Source organism: Capricornis sumatraensis, chromosome 17 (genome assembly GCF_032405125.1).
Source record: "Capricornis sumatraensis isolate serow.1 chromosome 17, serow.2, whole genome shotgun sequence".
Classification (NCBI taxonomy): domain Eukaryota; kingdom Metazoa; phylum Chordata; class Mammalia; order Artiodactyla; family Bovidae; genus Capricornis; species Capricornis sumatraensis.
The window spans coordinates 9,645,638-9,656,986 of NC_091085.1; positions in this window are offsets into that span (position 1 = coordinate 9,645,638).

An 11,349-nucleotide genomic window follows, 5' to 3' on the forward strand; every position below is an offset into this window, starting at 1 on the left:
GCGCCCTCTCAGATAAATACTCTGTTTTCCTTTATACCAGAATTGGATTGCAGGGTGGTTTTTTCCCTCTACCATTCCCAGCGGATTTATTTCAGCAAGTAGATGAATTGCTACACTTCCAAAGAAGCCTGAGGCCCCCAGCAGTAGCCGTTTTTATTCCAAAGTATTTTTCTTCTTTTGATGATCATAGGATTAACAGAACATATAGAAAAGATTATCTTTTTATTAAAATCCCATTTTGTTTCTGATGAGACTACCACATAGTTTGAGAAATGGCAATGGAAACTGTGAAATACTGGCTCTGTAGGACAGTCTTTCTACTGAAAAGACATTGTGGGAATTTGACAACAGTGGCAGCTCAGTGCCAGCTGCTGGTTTCCCCCAAATGGGAGTGAACAAGAGCAGGAAGGCAGCCATCCTGACAAGCTACATTTGTCATCTTTTTACTATTATTACTCTTAGTTTATTTTATGCTTGCAAAAATTTCTACAATTCAGATAAAAAAGGACTGCCAAATATTTATTTCATGTATAAGATACAAATGAAAATATATACTGATAAGATAACTAAAGATACATCTTAAATGTTGAAGGATAAACTAAACAATGATTTTACAGCACAGTGAGGATGCATGGGGTGGCCAAGAGGGCACAGGGAAGCTGCATCTGAGCTGAGATGAGTCGGAAATCACTCCAGTGGCCGTGTTGCTGTGTTAATTCTGTATTTGCCCTCTAATGCATTGACTGTGGAGAAGGCAATGGCCCCCCACCCCAGTACTCTTGCCTGGAAAATCCCATGGATGGAGGAGCCTGGTGGGCTGCAGTCCATGGGGTCGCTAAGAGTCGGACACGACTGAGAGACTTCACTTTCACTTTTCACTTTCCTGCATTGGAGAAGGAAATGGCAACCCACTCCAGTGTTCTTGCCTGGAGAATCCCAGGGACAGGGGAGCCTGGTGGGCTGCCATCTACGGGGTCGCACAGAGTCTGACACGACTGAAGTGGCTTAGCAGCAGCAGCAGCATTGACTGTAATGCAGAAAGCTAAAGCCTTCTCCCTCTGCTTTCTGCCCAAGGTGAACTAGGGCAGCCAAGGCATCTGGCACAGGAGGCTCTGAGTCTGAGAACTTGGGGCAGCTGGGCAGTGGTGGTGGAAGAGAGGGCAGAAGCCACATTACTGTGCTCCCAGGCTGGAATTAAAGAGGTCCTTGATCCTTCAAAAGCTGTTTAGCTCTCTGTTGGGAGTAACTGTCTGAGATATGAGGCCTTTAGACATGAGATACACCTGTGGAGTCTCTGGAATATTCACAGAGAACATCCCTCCACAAAACTCCTTCTTCCCATTGATAGCTTATGGTGAACAGTGTCGGATTTGTGATCTCTGAAGAAGAAGATTTAACTTCAGGATCAGGGACCAGGCTTGATCACTCAAGAGCTTTTGTATAGCAGAGTTTTATTAAAATATAAAAAGGGACAAAAACATCAATTCTTTGGCGCTCAGCTTTCTTTATACTCAAACTCTCACATCCATACATGATGGTTGGATGGCATAAACAACTCAATGGACATAAGTTTGAGTGAACTCCAGGAGCTGGTATTGGACAGGGAGGCCTGGCATGCTGCAGTCCATGGTGTTGCAAAGAGTCAGACACGACTGAGCAAATGAACTGAACTGAACTCTTTCTTCAGTCTTTCCCAGCATCAGGGTCTTTTCAAATGAGTCAGCTCTTCACTTCAGGTGGCCAAAATATTGGAGTTTCAGTTTCAGCATCAGTCCTTCCAATGAATATTCAGGACTGATTTCCTTTAGGATAGACTGGTTGGATCTCCTGCAGTCCAAGGGACTCTCAAGGGTTTTCTTCAACACCAGTTTTATTAAAGTATGAAAAGGGACAAAAAGCATCAATTCTTTGGCGCTTAGCTTTCTTTATAGCCAAACTCTCACATCCATACATGACTACTGGAAAAACTATAGCCTTGACTAGACGGACCTTCGTTGGCAAAGTAATGTCTCTGATTTTTAATATGCTGTCTAGGTTGGTCACAACTTTCTTCCAAGGAGCAAATGTCTTTTTATATCTTAGCTGCAGTCACCATCAGCAGTGATTTTGGAGACCAAAAAAATAAAATCTGCCACTGTTTCAACTGTTTCTCCATTTATCTGCCATGAAGTGATGGGACCAGATGCCATGATCTTCGTTTTCTGAATGTTGAGCTTTAAGCCAACTTTTTGACTCTCCTCTTTCACTTTCATCAAAAGGCTCTTTAGTTCTTCTTCACTTTCTGCCATAAGGGTGGTGTCATCTGCCTAACTGAGGTTATTGATATTTCTCCGACAATCTTGATTCCAGCTTGTGCTTCATCCAACCCAGTGTTTCTCATGATGTACTCTGCATATAAGCAAGGTGACAATATACAGCCTTGATGTAGTCCTTTCCCTATTTGGAACCATGCCTAATTTTAACTGTTGCTTCTTGACCTGCATACAGATTTCTCAAGAAGTGGGTCATGTCATCAGGTATTCCCATCACTTTAAGAATTTTCCATAGTTTGTGGTGATCCACACAGTCAAAGGCTTTGGCATAGTCAATAAAGCATAAATAAATATCTTTCTGGAACTCTCTTGCTTTTTCAATGATCTGGTGGATGTTGGCAATTTGATCCCTGGTTCCTCTGCCTTTTCTAAAACCAGCTTGAACATCTGGAAGTTCATGGTTCACATATTGTTGAAGCCTAGCTTGAAGAATTTTGAGCATTACTCTGCTAGTGTGTGAGATGAGTTCAATTGTGTAGTAGTTTGAGCATTCTTTGGCATTTCCTTTCTTTGGGATTGGAGTGAAAGCTGACCTTTTCCAGTCCTGTGGCCACTGCTGAGCTTTTCAAATTTGCTGGCATATTGAGTGCAGCACTTTCACAGCATTATCTTTTAAGGATTTGAAATAGTTCAACTGGAATTTCATCACCTCCACTAGCTTTGTTTGTAGTGACGCTTCCTAAGGCCCACTTGACTTCACATTCGAGGATGTCTGGCTTTAGGTCAGTGATGATATCATCGTGATTATCTGGGTCATGAAGATCTTTTTCATATAGTTCTTCTGTGTATTGTGGCCATCTCTTCTTAATATCTTCTGCTTCTGTTAAGTCCATACCATTTCTGTCCTTTATTGAACCCATTTTTGCATGAAGTTTTCTCTTGGTATCTTGAATTTTCTTGAAGAGATCTCTAGTCTTTACTGTTCTATTATTTTCCTCTATCTTTGCACTGACCATTGAGGAAGGCTTTCTTATCTCTCTTTGCTATTCTTTGGAACTCTGCATTCAAATGGGTCTATCTTTCATTTTCCCCTTTTCTTTTCACTTCTCTTCTTTTCACAGCTATTTGTAAGGCCTCTTCAGAAAGCCATTTTGCCTTTTTGCACTTCTTTTTCTTGGGGGTTACCTACTCCTTGTCTCCTGCACAATGTCATGAACCTCCATCCATAGTTCATCAGGCACTCTGTCTATCAGATCTAGGCCTTTAAATCTATTTCTCACCTCCACTATATAATCATTAGGGATTTGATTTAGGTCATACCTGAATGGTCTAGTGGTTTTCCCTGCTTTCTTCAATTTCAGTCTGAATTTGGCAATAAGGAGTTCATGATCTGAGCCACAGTCAGCTCCTAGTTTTGTTTTTTTGAATGTATGGAGCTTCTCCATCTTTGGCTGCAAAGAATATAATCAATCTGATTTTGGTGTTGGCCATCTGGTGATGTCCAGAGTCTTCTCTTGTGTTGTTGGAAGAGGGTGTTTGCTATGATCAATGCATTCTCTTGGCATAACTCTATTAGCGTTTGCCCTGCTTCGTTCTGTACTCCAAGCCCAACACAATACTATAAAGTAATTATCCTTCAATTAAAAATAAATAAAATATATAGCAGAGTGTGTCCAAAACAGCAATAATAGAAAAGTTGTATGGGACACTTGAAACCAGACAAAAAACACACCTCAGAACATCAAATTACTCCCTCCCTGGTAACCATGTCCCATGGTGATCTCTCCAGGAAGGAAGAGATGCAAGCTGACCCTGAGATAGAAAAAGTACACATTATTTTGGAACCGTAGCTGAGACTAGCAGGCATTTCAAGATCAGGAACCTATTTTAGCTTAAATGCAGGCCTTATAATTTGTTCCAGATATAAAATTGCCTTGTTTTGCTTTAAAATTTTAGCTACCAGTAACTACTTTATAAATTGAGAGGGATAAATTTGAAGGACACATTTGAAAATATTACTTATTAAAGCTGAGTTTTTTTGCCTGCTGTAAATCCTCTTTCCATTTAAATGGAAGCAAAGCAGAGAAATCGCTTTCGTGATACTCTTCTTATTTGTGTTTCTATGGAAACAGATTCTTGATTAGGAAATGGAAAGCTAAAAAAAAAAAAAAAACCTTATAAGCAGGCAGAGCATAACTGAGGTTGTTTTGTTGGCCAGATTTCATCCAATCCAAGGTAACATAATGCTAAAGTAGCCCAGACTTACAGAAATGGGCCCTTATATTCCCAGTCTACCCAGTCTACCTGTTTGATCTCTCATACTTTCCTGACTACACGCTAACCAAAGTCTGGCAACCACAAGAACCCCACAGCCTTGCCTAACAGACCCTTACTACTTGGTTCAGCAGGTTTCACTGGATCTTGGTTTTTAATATTTCTCTTAATTAATTCCCAAAACATGGTGCTTTCCCTAAGGTATATGTTTAAGAGCAAAGGAAACTTTTGGGAAATCATTGAAAGAATGCAGACTAAAAAGAAAAAAATAAAACGAGAGCCTGAATTTCAAAGAGTAAGCAATAATTTGGTATCATTTTGGCTTTTACACCACAACCATTTCTTTCTTTTTTTAAAATTTTTATTTTTACTTTATTTTACTTTACAATACTGTATTGGTTTTGCCATACATTGACATGAATGCACCACGGGTGTGCCTGTGATCCCAAACATGAACCCCCCTCCCACCTCCCTCCCCATAACAACTCTCTGGGTCATCCCCGTGCACCAGCCCCAAGCATGCTGTATCCTGCATCGGACATAGACTGGCGATTCGATTCTTACATGATAGTATACATGTTTCAATGCCATTCTCCCAAATCATCCCACCCTCTCCCTCTCCCTCTGAGTCCAAAAGTCCACTATACGCATCTGTGTCTTTTTTGCTGTCTTGCATACAGGGTCATCATTGCCATCTTTCTAAATTCCATATATATGTGTTAGTATATTGTAAGAAGACATATGGATGGCTAACAAACACATGAAAAGATGCTCAACATCACTCATTATTAGAGAAATGCAAATCAAAACCACAATGAGGTACCACTTCACACCAGTCAGAATGTCTGCGATCCAAAAATCTGCAAGCAATAATTGCTGGAGAGGGTGTGGAGAAGAGGGAACCCTCCTACACTGTTGGTGGGAATGCAAACTAGTACAGCCACAACCATTTCTTAATAGCTCACGTTTGAATTAAAGGTGTCAAATCTATACTGTCCCTATTCTGTGAAGAAGTGTCATGCAAAATGTACTAAAAACTTCCATTACACAAACCATGATTTTGGCACACAATTACAATTAATTACACAATTATTATTTTCAAAACCTCAGTGCTGTGGAAGGTGCTGATATATATGTTTACAGAACAAGACTAGAAAATTCTTAGTTTAAAATAATTCCATGTAATTGTATAAAATGTTAAAAAACAACTCAACCAAAACAGAATAGCTTATATCAAAATCTATCATAAAACTTGAGACGGCAATGTTGATGTCATTCTCTTAACTGTTTGGCATGAAAGATGTGGTGTATCATATATAAACTCATTACCTCTAAACTTCTGGATCAGCATAAGAATGAATATTTATGCTAGTATACCCTGCCTAGGCTTCTCTGATGGCTCAGTTGGTGAACAAGCTGCCTGCAATGCAGGAGACCCCAGTTCGATTCCTGGGTTGGGAAGATCCTCTGTAGAAGGGATAGGCTACCCACTCCAGTGTTCTTGGGCTTCCCTTATAGCTCAGCTGGTAAAGAATCCGACTGCAATGCAGAAGACCTGGGTTTTGATCCCTGGGGGAAAGTCTACGCACTCCAGTATTCTGGCCTATACAGTCCATGGGGTCACAAAGAGTTGGACATGACTGAGTGACTTTCACGTTTTATACACTGCCTAAAATCTCCCTGGTTTCTTTAGTTCCAAACAGCTTATTATTACTATCTGTATATCAGAAATCTAAAGGCTAGCAATTAGGAGAAATTTGTCCCCAAAAAGTTAGAATTTCTTTTTAAATGTAGTGTAACTATAAAGCAATAATATTACAGTATTGCTCAGGATAATGATCATGGGAGAGGAAAGACAACAACAAAGAATGAAAGGAAGGAAGGAAGAGGGAAGGCAAGAGGGGAAGATGAGGGAAAGAGGGGGAAAGAGAAAGAGAAGAGAGAAAGAAAAGTATAAGAAAGAGAAGAAAGGCATTGAATAAGCTTAGAGAGGGGAATAAAGATAGGAAGGAAGGAAGAAATTTGGATATCACTGAGTCAATAATTGTTTTGAGATGGAGAAAAAGATGAATATAACCAAAAGTGAACACTAATCAATTCTACTTTCATGCATCGACCATAGAAATAGTGTTGTTTAACATTACTAAAGAGCCAGATGCAAATAAGTGAGAAGAGACACATAAGAAAAGACTGAGAGACAGAGAAAAGAGAAATCCCAATAATGTATCAGTGTCTCTGCAACATACTCTGGTCACTTGTGTTTCTGCTGATGGGAAACAAATGGCATATATACCAGGCCTGTTGCAATAAGGTCTCTCTGGATGCTGGACATACTCATAGAGAATGAGATGAGTGCAATGGGTAAAAAATAAGAGAAGAAAAGCCAATATAGTTGTACAATAAATGCCGTAAAAACATAACCATATTAGCATTCAGACCATTTATCTGATTGTATATTTCAGATTATCTGTTAAAACAAAATAAAACAATGATACCCATTCATTTTGTGTCTCACCTGTTGGGGAATAAGAATACTCACAGAGTAAAAGATATTAACTTGAGAAGCTCTTTTGAAATTCATTATACAGCTTTTCTGAAGGGACAACACTTCCTTTAGTTCAGTTCAGTCACTCAGTCCTGTCCAAATCTTTGTGACCCCATGGACTGAAGCACACCAGGCCTCCCTGTCCACTGCCAACTCCTGGAGTTTACTCAAACTCATGTCTGCTGAGTTGGTAATGCCATAAAATTAAATTAAATATTTTTTTAAGGCCTTGTAAAACATTTTTTTTTAAATCAATGGTTTGATCAACAGATTATGTTTAAACCAGACTGAAGAATTAGTTGATCTGACATGACAAATGGGGTGAGGGAAGACATCAATAAGATCAGAACATACACAGACACAAAGAAATAGCATTGGTCTTTTGCAAACACAATTGTAATAAATGTAAGATATGATGCACATAGACACCATGTAAAACAAAACACTCACTAGCAGAGCTTTGAGCTTTTGCTTTCCTTGTATCAACCCCAGCACCTGCTGTCTGTCCTCAGGCTCTTCACTGAGGAGTGCTGTAAGTATGGAACTCAAGGCAGTCCAAACAGGCAAGGGTTGGTTATATTACAGAAGAACACGAATCAGCAGAGGAATATCATTTTGAATTTTGTAAGATTGCTGTTGAGAGTGCTTGGAGTGGTGGGATACTCCAGCCAAGAGTACTAGAGTGGGTTGCCATTTGCTTCTCCAGGAGATCTTCCCCACCCAGGGATCGAACCCGGGTCTCCCGCATTGCAGGCAGATGCTTTACCATCTGAGCCACCAGGGAAGCTCATCCAAGTGAGAGTTGGACTATAATGAAAGCTGAGCACCAAAGAATTGATGCTTTTGAACTGTGGTGTTGGAGAAGACTCTTGAGAGTCCCTTGGACTACAAGGAGATCCAACTAGTCCATCATAAAGGAAATCAGTCCTGAATATTCATTGGAAGGACTGATGCTGAAACTGAAACTCCAATACTTTGGCCACCTGAAGTGAAGAACTGACTCATTTGAAAAGACACCAATGCTGGGAAAGATTGAAGGCAGGAGGAGAAGGGGACAACAGAGGATGAAATGGTTGGTATGACTACTGGAAAAACCATAGCTTTGACTAGATGGACCTTTGTCAGCAAAGTAATGTCTCTACTTTTTTAATACTTCCTTAATCCTTCTTATTATTTGCATTATATTTCTTCATGTAAGAAAGATGACACAGTCATTACAAATTGCTGACCAGATGTGCCAGGTAAATAAATGACTTGCTGCCAAAAAAACAAAAACACACACCTGAACTTTGCAAGAGTAATAGATCATTGGAAGCTATCCAGAAAATCACATTGTAGGAAACCAGAGAGTACTTTTCATTTGGAGACGTGTAATACAACTGATGTAACACAAAGAATGCTCAAACTACTGCACAATTGCACTCATCTCACACGCTAGTAAAGTAATGCTCAAAACTCTCCAAGCCAGGTTTCAGCAATACGTGAAACGTTAACTTCCAGATGTTCAAGCTGGTTTTAGAAAAGGCAGAGCAACCAGAGATCAAACTGCCAACATCTGCTGGATCATCGAAAAAGCAAGAGAGTTCCAGAAAAACATCTACTTATGCTTTATTGACTATGTCAAAGCCTTTGACTGTGTGGATCACATAGTTCAGTTCAGTCGCTCAGTCGTGTCCGACTCTTTGCGACCCCATGAATCGCAGCACGCCAGGCCTCCCTGTCCATCACCAACTCCCAGAGTTCACTCAGACTCAACTCCATCGAGTCAGCGATGTCATCCAGCCATCTCATCCTCTGTTGTCCCCTTTTCCTCCTGCCCCCAATCCCTCCCAGCATCAAAGTCTTTTACAATGAGTTAACTCTTGGCATGAGGTGGCCAAAGTACTGGAGTTTCAGCTTTAGCATCATTCCCTCCAAAGAAATCCCAGGGCTGATCTCCTTCAGAATGGACTGGTTGGATCTCCTTGCAGTCCAAGGGACTCTTAAGAGTCTTCTCCAACACCACACTTCAAACTCATCAATTCTTCGACACTCAGCCATCTTCACAGTCCAACTCTCACATCCGTACATGACCACTGGAAAAACCATAGCCTTGACTAAATGGACCTTTGTTGGCAAAGTAATGTCTCTGTTTTTGAATATGCTATCTAGGTTGGTCATAACTTTCCTTCCAAGGAGTAAGTGTGTTTTAATTTCATGGCTGCAATCACCATCTGCAGTGATTTTGGAGCCACAAAAAATAAAGTCTGGCACTGTTTCCCCATCTATTTCCCATGAAGTGATGGGACCAGATGCCATGATCTTTGTTTTCTGAATGTTGAGCTTTAAGCCAACTTTTTCACTCTCCTCTTTCACTTTCATCAAGAGGCTTTGTAATTTCTCTTCACTTTCTGCCATAAGTGTGGTGTCACCTGCATTTCTGAGGTTATTGATAGTTCTCCCAGCAATCTTGACTCCAGCTTGTGCTTCTTCCAGCCCAGCATTTCTCATGATGTACTCTGCATATAAGTTAAATAAGCAGAGTGACAATATACAGCCTTGATGAACTCCTTTTCCTATTTGGAACCAGTCTGTTTTTCCATGTCCAGTTCTAACTGTTGCTTCCTGACCTGCATATAGGCTTCTCAAGAGGCAGGTCAGGTGGTCTGGTATTCCCATCTCTTCAGAATTTTCCACAGTTTTTTGTGATCCACACAGTCAAAGGCTTTGGCATAGTCAATAAGCAGAAACAGATGCTTTTCTGAAACTCTCTTGCTTTTTTGACGATCCAGCAGATGTTGGCAATTTGATCTCTGTTTCCTCTGCCTTTTCTAAAACCAGCTTGAACATCAGGAAGTTCACAGTTCACGTATTGCTGAAGCCTGGCTTGGAGAATTTTGAACATTACTTTACTAGCATGTGAGATTGATTAGCCCTTGTAATTACTATATTTATTGATTAGCCCGAGTAAAATCTTTAGAATTTTCTATGTAGAGAATCATGTCATCTGCAAACAAACAAGAGACCTACCTCTAACCTAGGGACACATAAATACTGAAAGTGAGGGCCTGGATAGAGATATTTCATGCAAATGGAGACCAAAAAAAAAAAAGCAGGAATAGCAATACTCATATGAGATAAAATAGACTTAAAATAAAGACTCTTAAGAGAGACAAAGAAGACACTGCATAATGATCAAGGGATCAATCCCAAAGAAAAGGCATAACAACTATTAATATATATGCATCCACATAAGAACACCTTAATACATAAAGCAAATGCTAACAACTATTAAAGAGGAAGTAGAAGCAACATAATAATAGTGGGAGAATTTAATACCTCACTTATACCAATGGACAGATCATTCAGACAAGAAATAAACAAAGAAATGCAAACTTTAAATAATACATTGCACCAGTTGGACTTAATTGATGTCTGTAGTCACTTTTCTCTCAAGCACACATGGAACATTCTCCAGGATAGATCACATCTTGGGCCTGAAATCTAGCCTTAGTAAATTTTAAAATATTGAAATATTTAAATCATCTTTTCTTATCACAGTGCTATAAAATCTTATCAACTACAGGAAAAAAAAATATGAAAAACACAAACACATGGAGGCTAAGCAACATGCTTCTGAATAACCAACAGAGAGTTGGGCATGACTGAGCTACTGAACTGAACTGAACATTGAATAAATCAAAAAGGATATCAAAATATACCTAGATGCAAATGACAATGAAAACATGGCAACCCAAAACCTATGCTGCTGCTGCTAAGTCGCTTCAGTCGTGTCCGACTCTGTGCGACCCCATAGACGGCAGCCCACCAGGCTCCCCAGTCCCTGGGATTCTCCAGGCAAGAACACTGGAGTGGGTTGCCATTTCCTTCTCCAATGCATGAAAGTGAAAAGTGAAAGTGAAGTCTCTCAGTCGGGTCCGACTCTTCGCGACCCCATGGACTACAGCCTACCAGGCTCCTCTGCCCATGGGAATTTCCAGGCAAGAGTAGTGGAGTGAGGTGCCATTGCCCAAAACCTATGGGATGCAGTAAAAGCAGGGCTAAGAGGGAAGTTCATAGCAATACAAAGCCTACCTCAAGAAACAAGAGAGACATCGAATAAAGAGCCTAAACTTAAATCTAAAACAACTAGAAAAAGAAGAACAAAAAAGCTCGTATCAGAGCAGAAATAAATGAAAAAGAAATGGAGACTAGAGTAAAGATCAATAAAACTAAAAGCTCATTCTTTGAGAAGATAAACAAAATTGACAAACTGTTTGAATCATCAAGGGAAAAAAA